Here is a 15,407-nt window from a genome sequence, read left to right as displayed (position 1 = left end):
ACGAACACTGTGATGATGACCCACGCAACAATGGACGAACACTGTGATGATGACCCACGCAACAATGGACGGACACTGTGATGATGACCCACGCAACAATGGACGGTGATGATGACCCACGCAACAATGGACGAACACTGTGATGATGACCCACGCAACAATGGACGGACACTGTGATGATGACCCACGCAACAATGGACGGTGATGATGACCCACGCAACAATGGACGAACACTGTGATGATGACCCACGCAACAATGGACGGACACTGTGATGATGACCCACGCAACAATGGACGGTGATGATGACCCACGCAACAATGGACGGACACTGTGATGATGACCCACGCAACAATGGACAGACACTGTGATGATGACCCACGCAACAATGGACGGACACTGTGATGATGACCCACGCAACAATGGACGAACACTGTGATGATGACCCACGCAACAATGCACGAACACTCTGATGACCCACGCAACAATGGACAGACACTGTGAAGATGACCCACGCAACAATGGACGGACACTGTGATGATGACCCACGCAACAATGGACGAACACTGTGATGATGACCCACGCAACAATGGACAGACACTGTGATGATGACCCACGCAACAATGGACGGACACTGTGATGATGACCCACGCAACAATGGACGAACACTGTGATGATGACCCACGCAACAATGGACGGACACTGTGATGATGACCCACGCAACAATGGACGGTGATGATGACCCACGCAACAATGGACGAACACTGTGATGATGACCCACGCAACAATGGACGAACACTGTGATGATGACCCACGCAACAATGGACGGACACTGTGATGATGACCCACGCAACAATGGACGGTGATGATGACCCACGCAACAATGGACGGACACTGTGATGATGACCCACGCAACAATGGACGGTGATGATGACCCACGCAACAATGGACGAACACTGTGATGATGACCCACGCAACAATGGACGAACACTGTGATGATGACCCACGCAACAATGGACGAACACTGTGATGATGACCCACGCAACAATGGACAGACACTGTGATGATGACCCACGCAACAATGGACGAACACTGTGATGATGACCCACGCAACAATGGACGAACACTGTGATGATGACCCACGCAACAATGGACGAACACTGTGATGATGACCCACGCAACAATGGACGAACACTGTGATGATGACCCACGCAACAATGGACGAACACTGTGATGATGACCCACGCAACAATGGACGGACACTGTGATGATGACCCACGCAACAATGGACGGTGATGATGACCCACGCAACAATGGACGGACACTGTGATGATGACCCACGCAACAATGGACGAACACTGTGATGATGACCCACGCAACAAGGCACCCTGACACTCCCTGGACACTCTGAACAATGGACGGACACTGTGATGATGACCCACGCAACAAGGCACCCTGACACTCCCTGGACACTCTGAACAATGGACGGACACTGTGATGATGACCCACGCAACAAGGCACCCTGACACTCCTGGACACCCCGAACACTGGACGGACACTGTGATGATGACCCACGCAACAAGGCACCCTGACACTCCCTGGACACTCTGAACAATGGACGGACACTGTGATGATGACCCACGCAACAAGGCACCCTGACACTCCCTGGACACACTCTGAACAATGGACGGACACTGTGATGATGACCCACGCAACAAGGCACCCTGACACTCCTGGACACTCTCTGAACAATGGACGGACACTGTGATGATGACCCACGCAACAAGGCACCCTGACACTCCTGGACACTCTCTGAACAATGGACGAACACTGTGATGATGACCCACGCAACAAGGCACCCTGACACTCCCTGGACACTCTCTGAACAATGGACGAACACTGTGATGATGACCCACGCAACAAGGCACCCTGACACTCCCTGGACACTCTCTGAACAATGGACGAACACTGTGATGATGACCCACGCAACAAGGCACCCTGACACTCCCTGGACACTCTGAATAATGGACGAACACTGTGATGATGACCCACGCAACAAGGCACCCTGACACTCCCTGGACACTCTGAACAATGGACGAACACTGTGATGATGACCCACGTAACAAGGCACCCTGACACTCCCTGGACACTCTCTGAACATTGCCCTGACCATTAATTTTGCAACAAAAACTTTCCTTACGACATAACCTAAAAAGGACAAATTCCTCCCCCCCCCCAAAAAAAATATTAAACTTCCCAAAATATAACAAAATAATTAAGTCACCAACAAGACATCAAAATAAAGAAACCATAAAAAGAAAAAAAACAAAAAAAGCACCAAAGAAATTAACTCATTCAGAACAAAAAAAAATTAACAAATCAAAAAACATCAACTCCTCATCGGTCCAAAAATAGAAAACTAAAAAATATATAATGACAAAATGTAACGTAACATATGAACTCAACACCAAGAAAAAAAAGTAAAAAACAAAAAGAAAAGAAAACTCTGAATATCTAACCAAAAATCAAATCAACACAAAAAAATCGAACTGAAGATTAATAAAACTTTGAGAAATAAGAAAAACAGCAGCGGCTTGATTGTCTTTGGCTTAACCCTGGCACAGATGGACAGGGGAAGGAACACAGAAAGAAGGGAATGAAGGGATGAATTGAGGGATGAGAGAAAGAAGAAAGAAAAGAAGATTATTATAAAGAAAAACAGCAGCGGCTTGATTGTCTTTGGCTTAACCCTGGCATGGATGGACAGGGGAAGGAATAGAGAAAGAAGGGAATGAAGGGATGAATTGAGGGATGAGAGAAAGAAGAAAGAAAAGAAGATTATTATAAAGAAAAAAATGATAGGAGAGAGGGAAGAAGGGAGGGAAGGATGGAAGAAAAGGAAGGAACGAAGAAAAAAAGAAATAATAGGAGAAAGGTAGGAAGTGAAGACAATAGGAAATAAAGGATATTTAGATGAAGAAAAGAAGTATATGGACGGAATGAGATGAGAGGAAGGAACGTCCAATGGAGTGAAGAAGAAAAGGAATATGATATGAAAGAGGGAATGAATGGGGATGCTGACCCTGGCTTAGTTATCTGGGTGGGATGCTGACCCTGGCTTAGTTATCTGGGTGGGATGCTGACCCTGGCTTAGTTATCTGGGTGGGATGCTGACCCTGGCTTAGTTATCTGGGTGGGATGCTGACCCTGGCTTAGTTATCTGGGTGGGATGCTGACCCTGGCTTAGTTATCTGGGTGGGATGCTGACCCTGGTTTAGTTATCAGGGTGGGATGCTGACCCTGGCTTAGTTATCTGGGTGGGATGCTGACCCTGGCTTAGATACCTGGGTGGGATGCTGACCCTGGCTTAGTTATGGTGGGGATGCTGACCCCTTGATTTAGATCTGGGGGATGCTGACCGGCTTAGTTATCTGGGTGGGATGCTGACCCCTGAGTTATCAGGGTGGGATGCTGACGGGTGGCTTAGCTTATGATGCTGACTGGGTTATGCTGACCCTGGCTGCTGGGTACCTGGGTGGGATGCTGACCCTGGCTTAGCTGCATTGAAGGATTGCAGAGTAACAGGTAAGTGAAATGAAGGATTGCAGATTAACAGGAAAGTGTACTGAAGGATTGCAGAGTAACAGGAAAGTGTATTGAAGGATTGCAGAGTAATAGGAAAGTGTATTGAAGGATTGCAGAGTAACAGGAAAGTGTATTGAAGGATTGCAGAGTGACAGGAAAGTGTATTGAAGGATTGCAGAGTAACAGGAAAGTGTATTGAAGGATTGCAGAGTAACAGGAAAGTGTACTGAAGGATTGCAGAGTGACAGGAAAGTGTATTGAAGGATTGCAGAATAACAAGAAAGTGTATTGAAGGATTGAAGAGTGACAGGAAAGTGTATTGAAGGATTGCAGAGTAACAGGAAAGTGTATTGAAGGATTGCAGAGTGACAGGAAAGTGTATTGAAGGATTGCATTGTGACAGGAAAGTGTATTGAAGGATTGCAGAGTGACAGGAAAGTGTATTGAAGGATTGCAAAGTGACAGTAAAGTGTATTGAAGGATTGCAGAGTAACAGGAAAGTGTATTGAAGGATTGCAGAGTAACAAGAAAGTGTATTGAAGGATTGAAGAGTAACAGGAAAGTGTACTGAAGGATTGCAGAGTGACAGGAAAGTGTATTGAAGGATTGCAGAGTGACAGGAAAGTGTATTGAAGGATTGCATTGTGACAGGAAAGTGTATTGAAGGATTGCATTGTGACAGGAAAGTGTATTGAAGGATTGCAGAGTGACAGGAAAGTGTATTGAAGGATTGCAGAGTGACAGGAAAGTGTATTGAAGGATTGCAGAGTGACAGGAAAGTGTATTGAAGGATTGCAAAGTGACAGGAAAGTATATTGAAGGATTGCAGAGTGACAGGAAAGTGTATTGAAGGATTGCAGAGTGACAGGAAAGTGTATTGAAGGATTGCAGAGTGACAGGAAAGTGTATTGAAGGATTGCATTGTAACAGGAAAGTGTATTGAAGGATTGCAGAGTGACAAGAAAGTGTATTGAAGGATTGCAGAGTGACAGGAAAGTGTATTGAAGGATTGCAGAGTGACAGGAAAGTGTATTGAAGGATTGCAGAGTGACAGGAAAGTGTATTGAAGGATTGCAGAGTGACAGGAAAGTGTATTGAAGGATTGCAGAGTAACAGGAAAGTGTACTCAAGGATTGCATTGTGACAGGAAAGTGTATTGAAAGATTGCATTGTGACAGGAAAGTGTATTGAAAGATTGCATTGTGACAGGAAAGTGTATTGAAAGATTGCATTGTGACAGGAAAGTGTATTGAAGGATTGCAGAGTGACAGGAAAATGTATTGAAGGATTGCAGAGTGACAGAAAATTGTTTTGAAGGCTTGCAGAGTGACAGGAAAGTGTATTGAAGTATTGGAAAGTGACAAAAGAGTGTATTGAAGGATTGCAGAGTGACAGGAAAGTGTATTGAAGGATTGCAGAGTGACAGGAAAGTGTATAGAGAGATTGCAAAGTGACATGAGAGTAAATTGAAGGATTGCAGAGTGACAGGAAAGTGTATTGAAGGATTGCAGAGTGACAAGATATTGTAAGAAAGGATTGCAGAGTGACAGGGAAGTGTATTGAAGGATTGCAGAGTTACAGGAAAATGTAATGAAGGATTGAAGACTGATAGGCAAGTGTATTGAAGCATTGCAGAGTGACAGGAAATTGTATTGAAGGATTGCAGAGTGACAGAAAAGTGTATTGAAGGATTGCAGAGTGACAGGAAAGTGTATTGAAGGATTGCAGAGTGACAGAAAAGTGTATTGAAGGATTGCAGAGTGACAGAAAAGTGTATTGAAGGATTGCAGAGTGACAGGAAATTGTATTGAAGGATTGCAGAGTGACAGAAAAGTGTATTGAAGGATTGCAGAGTGACAGAAAAGTGTATTGAAGGATTGCAGAATGACAGAAAAGTGTATTGAAGGATTGCAGAGTTACAGGAAAATGTATTGAAGGATTGCAGAGTGACAGAAAAGTGTATTGAAGGATTGCAGAGTGACAGGAAAGTGTATTGAAGGATTGCAGAGTGACAAAAAAGTGTATTGAAGGATTGCAGAGTGATAGGCAAGTGTATTGAAGGATTGCAGATTGACAGGAAAGTATTGAAGGATTGCAGAGTGACAGGAAAGTGTATTGAAGGATTGCAGAGTGACAGGAAAGTGTATTGAAGGATTGCAGAGTGACAGGAAAGTGTATTGAAGGATTGCAGAGTGACAGGAAAGTGTATTGAAGGATTGCAGAGTAACAGGAAAGTGTATTGAAGGATTGCATTGTGATAAGAAAGTGTATTGAAAGATTGCATTGTGACAGGAAAGTGTACTGAAAGATTGCATTGTGACAGGAAAGTGCATTGAAAGATTGCATTGTGACAGGAAAGTGTACTGAAAGATTGCATTGTAACAGGAAAGTGTACTGAAAGATTGCATTGTGACAGGAAAGTGTATTGAAAGATTGCATTGTGACAGGAAAGTGTATTGAAAGATTGCATTGTGACAGGAAAGTGTATTGAAAGATTGCATTGTGACAGGAAAGTGTATTGAAAGATTGCATTGTAATAGGAAAGTGTATTGAAAGATTGCATTGTGACAGGAAAGTGTATTGAAAGATTGCATTGTGACAGGAAAGTGTATTGAAAGATTGCATTGTGACAGGAAAGTGTATTGAAAGATTGCATTGTGACAGGAAAGTGTATTGAAAGATTGCATTGTGACAGGAAAGTGTATTGAAAGATTGCATTGTGACAGGAAAGTGTATTGAAAGATTGCATTGTGACAGGAAAGTGTATTGAAAGATTGCATTGTGACAGGAAAGTGTATTGAAAGATTGCATTGTGACAGGAAAGTGTATTGAAAGATTGCATTGTGACAGGAAAGTGTATTGAAAGATTGCATTGTGACAGGAAAGTGTACTGAAAGATTGCATTGTGACAGGAAAGTGTATTGAAAGATTGCATTGTGACAGGAAAGTGTATTGAAAGATTGCATTGTGACAGGAAAGTGTATTGAAGGATTGCAGAGTGACAGGAAAGTGTATTGAAAGATTGCATTGTGACAGGAAAGTGTATTGAAAGATTGCATTGTGACAGGAAAGTGTATTGAAAGATTGCATTGTGACAGGAAAGTGTATTGAAGGATTGCAGAGTGACAGGAAAGTGTATTGAAGGATTGCATTGTGACAGGAAAGTGTATTGAAGGATTGCAGAGTGACAGGAAAGTGTATTGAAGGATTGCAGAGTGACAGGAAAGTGTATTGAAGGATTGCAGAGTGACAGGAAAGTGTATTGAAGGATTGCAGAGTGACAGGAAAGTGTATTGAAGGATTGCAGAGTGACAGGAAAGTGTATTGAAGGATTGCAGAGTGACAGGAAAGTGTATTGAAGGATTGCAGAGTGACAGGAAAGTGTATTGAAGGATTGCAGAGTGACAGGAAAGTGTATTGAAGGATTGCAGAGTGACAGGAAAGTGTATTGAAAGATTGCAGAGTGACAGGAAAGTGTATTGAAAGATTGCATTGTGACAGGAAAGTGTATTGAAAGATTGCATTGTGACAGGAAAGTGTATTGAAAGATTGCATTGTGACAGGAAAGTGTATTGAAGGATTGCAGAGTGACAGGAAAGTGTATTGAAAGATTGCATTGTGACAGGAAAGTGTATTGAAAGATTGCATTGTGACAGGAAAGTGTATTGAAAGATTGCATTGTGACAGGAAAGTGTATTGAAAGATTGCAGAGTGACAGGAAAGTGTATTGAAAGATTGCATTGTGACAGGAAAGTGTATTGAAAGATTGCATTGTGACAGGAAAGTGTATTGAAAGATTGCATTGTGACAGGAAAGTGTATTGAAAGATTGCATTGTGACAGGAAAGTGTATTGAAAGATTGCATTGTGACAGGAAAGTGTACTGAAAGATTGTATTGTGACAGGAAAGTGTATTGAAAGATTGCATTGTGACAGGAAAGTGTATTGAAAGATTGCATTGTGACAGGAAAGTGTACTGAAAGATTGTATTGTGACAGGAAAGTGCATTGAAAGATTGCATTGTGACAGGAAAGTGCATTGAAAGATTGCATTGTGACAGGAAAGTGTATTGAAGGATTGCAGAGTGACAGGAAAGTGTATTGAAGGATTGCAGAGTGACAGGAAAGTGTATTGAAGGATTGCAGAGTGACAGGAAAGTGTATTGAAGGATTGCAGAGTGACAGGAAAGTGTATTGAAGGATTGCAGAGTGACAGGAAAGTGTATTGAAGGATTGCAGAGTGACAGGAAAGTGTATTGAAGGATTGCAGAGTGACAGGAAAGTGTATTGAAGGATTGCAGAGTGACAGGAAAGTGTATTGAAGGATTGCAGAGTGACAGGAAAGTGTATTGAAGGATTGCAGAGTGACAGGAAAGTGATGTTTTTTGTTGCAAAAGTACACAACAAAGGGGAAGACTGGACTTCAGTACTCTTCACCATTATTCACATGTTATGGCTCTTGGTCAGACTCTCGTATAATTCTGGATAGCCTAATATGTGTGCATAGGGCATATACATACAACGAAATCCGCCCTGTTATGTAATTATTAAATGTGAAGTCTGCAAAGTAAATATGGATAGTGATCAACCGTAAAGAATATAAGTGAAGAGTCTATCTTGCTGACATACTGTATGCTAAATAGTAGAACTTTAATAATTGTCACCATTATTTCACTATTATTCCTTGGAAATATTAGGCTACCAGCAGATTTGACAGGTGTATTACAGCGATCGAGACACTCCACATTTTTTCATCATATTTATTCTTCACAGTTATTCTTTATATTTTACGTTATTTTTCACGTTTCTCCTTGGCAATCCTCCGCTCGGCTGGTGCAGTGCTTGCACGTCCCGCCGCTCCGGCGTACCAACCCTGCCGCCACGCGCCTTCGTCCTGCCATGACCGTCACCAGGCTGGGGCCGCCGACACCACGAAAACAACGGCTGTGAAAGCGGATCGAGGCGATGGTGATGCTTGTTACCAGGCTGGCAGGGCCTTGGGTTAGGGTGCGTACCAGACGGCTGTGCGAGCGGCCCTAAATCAGCTGATGTTCGGCGCCAGCCATCAGCTGATCCGCCATTTTTCTTTCAAAGTGGCACTCGCGGTGACCAAAGCTCTCAAACTCGCTGTGGCGGCTCCCTTAGAACGTGTGCAGCAATGACCAGTGAGCGGCAGCACCCCAAGGCAGCCATGAGTGTATATGGCCTTAGTTGGATAGCTGTGCAGCCTTAAATAGTGCGTTAACAGCGAGTGAAATGGGAGGCCCAGTGTTACCTGTCCCCCGCCCCGCCATGGTGCTCCCCAGAAAAGTGTCATATTATTGTCCTTATTGGCTCTCCTACGGCACGTGCAGCGATTGCCAGCGAGCATGAGCACCCCAAGGCACCCAGGAGTACAGCGCGCCTTGCTTGGTTAGCTGTATAGCCTTAATAGTGCGTTAACAGCGAGTGAAATGAAAGGACAAAATTACCAGTTCCTCTCCCGCCCCTGAGCCCGCTGGAAAAAAAGTTCTTTATATCATCACCACTTAAGGCATGGTGATATTTAGTGAATCCCAAGGCCCACGACGCACCCAGGAGTGTATGCGAGTGTTAAGAGTGTGTTCAGAGTGCGTATGGCTGTCTGCCGCCCTTGTACCCGCTGAAAAAAGTGTTATATCCCGTCACCTCGTAAGGCATGCTGATACCTAGTGAATCCCAAGGCCCACGACGCACCCAGGAGTGTATGCGAGTGTCAAGAGTGTGTCCAGAGTGCTTATGGCTGTCTGCCGCCCTTGAACCTGCTGGAAAGTGTTGTATCCCGTCACCACTAGAGTCATCGTGATATTTAGTGAATGCAAGGCCCACGACGCACGCAGGAGTGTATAAAACTACTGCTGCTACTACTACAACGACTAGTGCTGCTGCTTATATTATTCTGCCACTGCTACCTCCATCTACGAAAACCATCGAGAAAGGTAGGTGAGGCTAACTTTTCACGCATATAAATACTTCACCTACTACTACTACTACTACTACTACTACTACTACTACTACTACTACTACTACTACTACTACTACTACTACTACTACTACTACTACTACTACTACTACTACTACTACTACTACTACTACTACAACTGTTACTACTATTACAGCTGCTGCTACTACTACTGTCGTGTCGTGTGTGTGGGCACTCATTAATTATCATAAGTCATTATACCTCAAAACAGTTACTTTTTGATCTTTTAAACCAGAGATTAAAATTAGTAGTTTATTCACCAAGTCTTATAGGCACTTTTATCATACACATGATTAGCATCTGACAAATAATAACACACACACACACACACACACACACACACACACACACACACACACACACACACACACACACACACACACACACACACACACACACACACACACACACACACACACACACACACACACAATTATTTTCCCAGTCTTTTGTGATCCTACTATTTTTATTATTTTTGTGCGTAATACGATCTGAAAAGAGAAAGAAAATCAGAACCCGCGTACGTGTGTGTGTGTGTGTGTGTGTGTGTGTGTGTGTGTGTGAGTTCGTTCAGGAGAATGGCGGCGTAGGAAGCTGCATGTCGTTTCCATTGATGAGAGAGAGAGAGAGAGAGAGAGAGAGAGAGAGAGAGAGAGAGAGAGAGAGAGAGAGAGAGAGGTGGGGGGGAACTTGACTGGCGATGGGATGGGCATACTGAGTAAGCAGATGAAAGGAGTGAAAGCAGGGAGTGTGTGTATGTGTGTGTGTATATGTGTGTGTGTGTTTTACATCAGAGGATACGGCTCAAGGGCAACAAAAAGAGTACAAAAAAAAAGCCCGCTACTCGCCGCTCCAATGAAAGATAAAAGTAAAGAGTGGCCAAAAGAGAGGTCAGTTTCGGTTGGAGAGGTGTCTTGATACACTCTTCTTGAAAGAAGTCAAGTCATAGGCAGGAGGAAATACAGACGAAGGAAGGCTGTTCCAGAGTTTACCAGTGAAGGGGATGAAAGAATGGAGATGCTGGTTAACTCTTGCATAAGGGCTTTGGACAGTATAGGGATGAGCATGAGCAGAAATTCGTGTGCAGCAGGGCCGCGGGAGGGGGGGAGGCATGCAGTTAGCAAGTTCAGAAGAGCAGTCAGGATGAAAATATCGATAGAAGATAGAGAGGCAACATGGCGGCGGAATTTAAGCGGTAGAAGACTATCAGTAAGAGGAGGAGAGCTGATGAGACGAAGAGCCTCAGACTCCACTGTCTAGGAGAGCTGTGTGAGTGGAGCCCCCCCCCCACACACGTGAGTTGCATACTCCATACGAGGACGGACAAGGCCCCCCTATAAATAGAAAGCATCTGTGCGTGGAGTGGAACTGGTGGAGACGATACAGAACGCCCAGCCTCGAGGAAGCTGATTTAGTAAGAGAAGAGATATGAAGTTTCCAGTTGAAATTTTGAATTAAGGATAGACCGATGATGTTTAGTGTTGAAGAAGGTGATAGCTAAGTGTTGTCGATGAATATGGGATAGATATCTGGAAGATTGTGTCAAGAGGATAGGTGGAGAAACTGTGTTTTTGAGGCGTTAAAGGACACCAGATTCGTCTTGCCCCAATCGGAAATAATAGTAAGGTCGGAGGCTAAGCGTTCTGTTGCCATCAGCTTGGAATCGTTTAGTTCCTGTTGAGTGGGTCTTCTATTAAAAGAAGTTGAGTAATGCAGAGTGGAGTCATCGGCGTAAGAATGGATAGGACAGTTCGTTTTGGAAAGATCATTAATGAATAACAGAAAGAGAGTGGGAGATAGGACAGAGCCCTGCGGGACACCACTGTTAATAGGTTTAGGGGAAGAACAGTGACTGGCTACCACAGCAGAAATAGAACGGACAGAAAGGAAACTGGAGATAAAGGTACAGAGAAGGATAGAAACCGTAGGAGGGTAGTAAACATCATGTGTGTGTGTGTGTGTGTGTGTGTTATGACTATTGTGTATCTATGGTTCTATATGATTGTGTACGCACTATTGTTTATATGTTTATCTATAATAATTATGTAGGTATGTATGTGCAGATTATAGTGTGTGTGTAATGTAGTATTATGCTATGTGTAGGTATGTAAGTGTATGTTTGTGTATGTATTTGTAAGCATGAGCAAACTTTAGTGTGTGTGTGTGCTGTAATATTATGATGCATGATTAATTGATTGAAGTGTCAAAATATGAGTAGTTAATGCAGATTATAAACTATATATGTAATGAACGGGGCTGGGTTAGGTTGTGTAAGGTTAGATTATGAAAGACATTAGAATACCACGGTGAGAAAAGAGAGCAAACATCATTCCTTGAGAGCAAACATCATTCCTTGAGAGCAAACATCATTCCTTGAAAGTAAACAATGTTCCTTGAAAGTAAACATCATTCCTTGAGAGTAAACATCATTCCTTGAGAGCAAACATCATTCCTTGAAAGTAAACATAGCTCCTTGAGAGTAAACTCATTCCTTGAGAGCAAACATCATTCCTTGAAAGTAAACATAGCTCCTTGAGAGTAAACTCATTCCTTGAGAGTAAATATCATTCCTTGAGAGCAAACATCATTCCTTGAAAGTAAACATAGCTCCTTGAGAGTAAACTCATTCCTTGAGAGTAAACATCATTCCTTGAGAGTAAACATCATTCCTTGAGAGCAAACATCATTCCTTGAGAGCAAACATCATTCCTTGAAAGTAAACATCATTCCTTGAGAGCAAACATCATTCCTTGAAAGTGAACATCATTCCTTGAGAGCAAACATCATTCCTTGAGAGCAAACATCATTCCTTGAAAGTAAACATCATTCCTTGAGAGCAAACATTATTCCTTGAGAGTAAACATCATTCCTTGAGAGCAAACATTATTCCTTGAGAGTAAACATCATTCCTAGAAAGTAAACATCATTCCTTGAGAGTAAATATCATTCCTTGAGGGCAAACATCATTCCTTGAGAGGAAACATCATTCCTTGAGAGCAAACATCATTCCTTGAAAGCAAACATCATTCCTTGAGAGCAAACATCATTCCTTGAAAGCAAACATCATTCCTTGAGAGCAAACATCATTCCTTGAGAGCAAACATCATTCCTCGAGAGTAAACATCATTCCTTGAGAGCAAACATCATTCCTTGAGAGTAAACATCATTCCTTGAAAGCAAACATCATTCCTTGAGAGGAAACATCATTCCTTGAGAGCAAACATCATTCCTTGAAAGCAAACATCATTCCTTGAAAGTAAACATAGTTCCTTAAAAGCAAACATCATTCCTTGAAAGCAAACATCATTCCTTGAAAGCAAACATCATTCCTTGAGAGCAGGTGGCTGAGAGGCGGTGGCTGAAATGGTATCGTACTGGGCCCACATTCACCACGTGATGGACGACGCGGGTTCGAATCCCCACGCTACCACCTCGGATTTTTCAGTCACCGCCGAGTGGCTTAAAACTACCCACATGCTGTCCTGAAGACCACCCATCAACCCGGACTCTAGAGGAAGCCGTCCAAGCGAATCAAGAACGAATTCCGGGGGGCAGCATGAGCCAGTGCAAGATGGCGCCACTATAAACACTCGCCTGCGCTAGAACGGGCTGGGCCGACCATCAGGCCCCACCTGGAAGAAGCCTTGGGCCGACCATCAGGCCCCACCGGGAAGATGCCTACCGGCGCAATAGGCAGCAACGTAAAAAAAAAAAAAAAACATCATTCCTTGAGAGTAAACATCATTCCTTGAGAGCAAACATCATTTCTTGAAAGCAAACATCATTCCTTGGGAGCAAACATCATTCCTTGAGAGCAAACATCATTCCTTGAGAGTAAACATCATTCCTTGAGAGCAAACATCAATCCTTGAAAGTAAACATCATTCCTTGAGAGCAAACATAATTTCTTGAAAGCAAACATCATTCCTTGAGAGCAAACATCATTCCTTGAGAGCAAACATCATTCCTTGAGAGTAAACATCATTCCTTGAGAGCAAACATCATTCCTTGAGAGTAAACATTCCTTGAAAGCAAACATCATTCCTTGAGAGGAAACATCATTCCTTGAGAGCAAACATCATTCCTTGAAAGCAAACATCATTCCTTGAAAGTGAACATAGTTCCTTGAAAGCAAACATCATTCCTTGAAAGCAAACATCGTTCCTTGAGAACAAACATCATTCCTCGAGAGTAAACATCATTCCTTGAAAGCAAACATCATTCCTTGAGAGGAAACATCATTCCTTGAGAGCAAACATCATTCCTTGAGAGCAAACATCATTCCTTGAGAGCAAACATCATTCCTTGAGAGTAAACATCATTCCTTGAGAGCAAACATCATTCCTTGAGAGCAAACATCATTCCTTGAGAGCAAACATCATTCCTTGAGAGCAAACATCATTCCTTGAAAGCAAACATCATTCCTTGAAGGCAAACATCATTCCTTGAGAGTAAACATCATTCCTTGAGAGCAAACATCATTCCTTGAGAATAAACATCATTCCTTGAGAGTAAACATCATTCCTTGAGAGTAAACATCATTCCTTGAGAGTAAACATCATTCCTTGAGAGTAAACATCATTCCTTGAGAGTAAACATCATTCCTTGAGAGTAAACATCATTCCTTGAGAGTAAACATCATTCCTTGAGAGTAAACATCATTCCTTGAGAGTAAACATCATTCCTTGAGAGTAAACATCATTCCTGAGAGTAAACATCATTCCTTGAGAGTAAACATCATTCCTTGAGAGTAAACATCATTCCTTGAGAGTAAACATCATTCCTTGAGAGTAAACATCATTCCTTGAGAATAAACATCATTCCTTGAGAGTAAACATCATTCCTGAGAGTAAACATCATTCCTTGAGAGTAAACATAATTTATGAGAGTAAAAATCATTCCTTGAGAGTAAACATCATTCCTTGAGAGTAAACATCATTTATGAGAGTAAACATCATTCCTGAGAGTAAACATCATTCCTTGAAAGTAACCATCCTTCCTGAGAGTAATCATCCTTCCTGAGAGTAACCATCCTTCCTTGTTGTCATAAAGTTAAGGTGTTTAGCCAAGTGTCCCCTTTGGCTCGCTGGGGAAGGGCGTCACAGTGCCGCGCTCCAGACACGATAGCAGGTGGCTCGCCATGCGGGCCCGCACGTAGCGCAGGCGGCACGGGTCTTGGCCGTGGGCGATGCTGAAGGCGAAGGCCAGGGCGAAGAGGCCGCAGCTGTAGCCGTCCCGCTGGCGCTGCACGGGCCGCACGACGACCCCTGGCGGCGGGGCGTGCAGCTCCTGCAGCTGCCGCACCAGGGCGGCTGTGGAGGGCGAGAGCGTGTCGTAGAGAGAGTCATATACCGCCAGCTGGCCGGGCCGCCCAGCGCCATACGAGGACAGCAGCAGCCAGTGGCTGCCCCCCGCGCGGCCGTAGTCCGCCATGGAGGCGAGGCTCATCGGCGTGGACCGGTTCACCACCTGCAGGAAGAGCGCCGCGTTGCCGGGCTGCAGGGGCGGCAGGGTGAAGGCTGCGCCGCAGGCCAGTGTTCGGGAACTGGCGCTGCAGCAGCTCCTGGGCCAGGTCCATGACGTCATCAGACAGCCAGCGCCTGCCCAGGATGTCCCGCCGGTCGGGGCTGCGCAGGCGCGGCAGCGGCAGCGGCGTTACCTGTTGGGCTGCTTTAGGCCCTCCGTCAGGAGTTTCGAGGGGCGCGCCTTTGGGGGCTTCCATAGCGTCCTTGTCAGTAGTCTTTTTTGGCGCGTCTGTGTGGGCTGAGAGCCTTTTGCTGAGGAACAGCCTCCTCTTGCTGAGGAACAGCCTCCTCTTGCTGAGG

The 15,407-nt window shown here is 44.0% G+C and overlaps 1 protein-coding gene across 3 annotated transcripts in view; it reads right to left on the bottom strand.

Moving 5' to 3' along the window:
- The window catches only part of LOC126996730 (uncharacterized), a 135,717-nt gene that overhangs the window by 119,109 nt on the left and 1,201 nt on the right, over positions 1-15,407 (bottom strand). The window lies entirely within an intron of this gene.

The sequence above is a fragment of the Eriocheir sinensis genome, chromosome 11, assembly GCF_024679095.1.
Source record: "Eriocheir sinensis breed Jianghai 21 chromosome 11, ASM2467909v1, whole genome shotgun sequence".
In the NCBI taxonomy this organism is placed as follows: Eukaryota; Metazoa; Arthropoda; class Malacostraca; order Decapoda; family Varunidae; genus Eriocheir; species Eriocheir sinensis.
The sequence above is the reverse complement of the archived record's forward strand: the minus strand, read 5'-3'. Positions and strand labels throughout refer to the sequence as shown.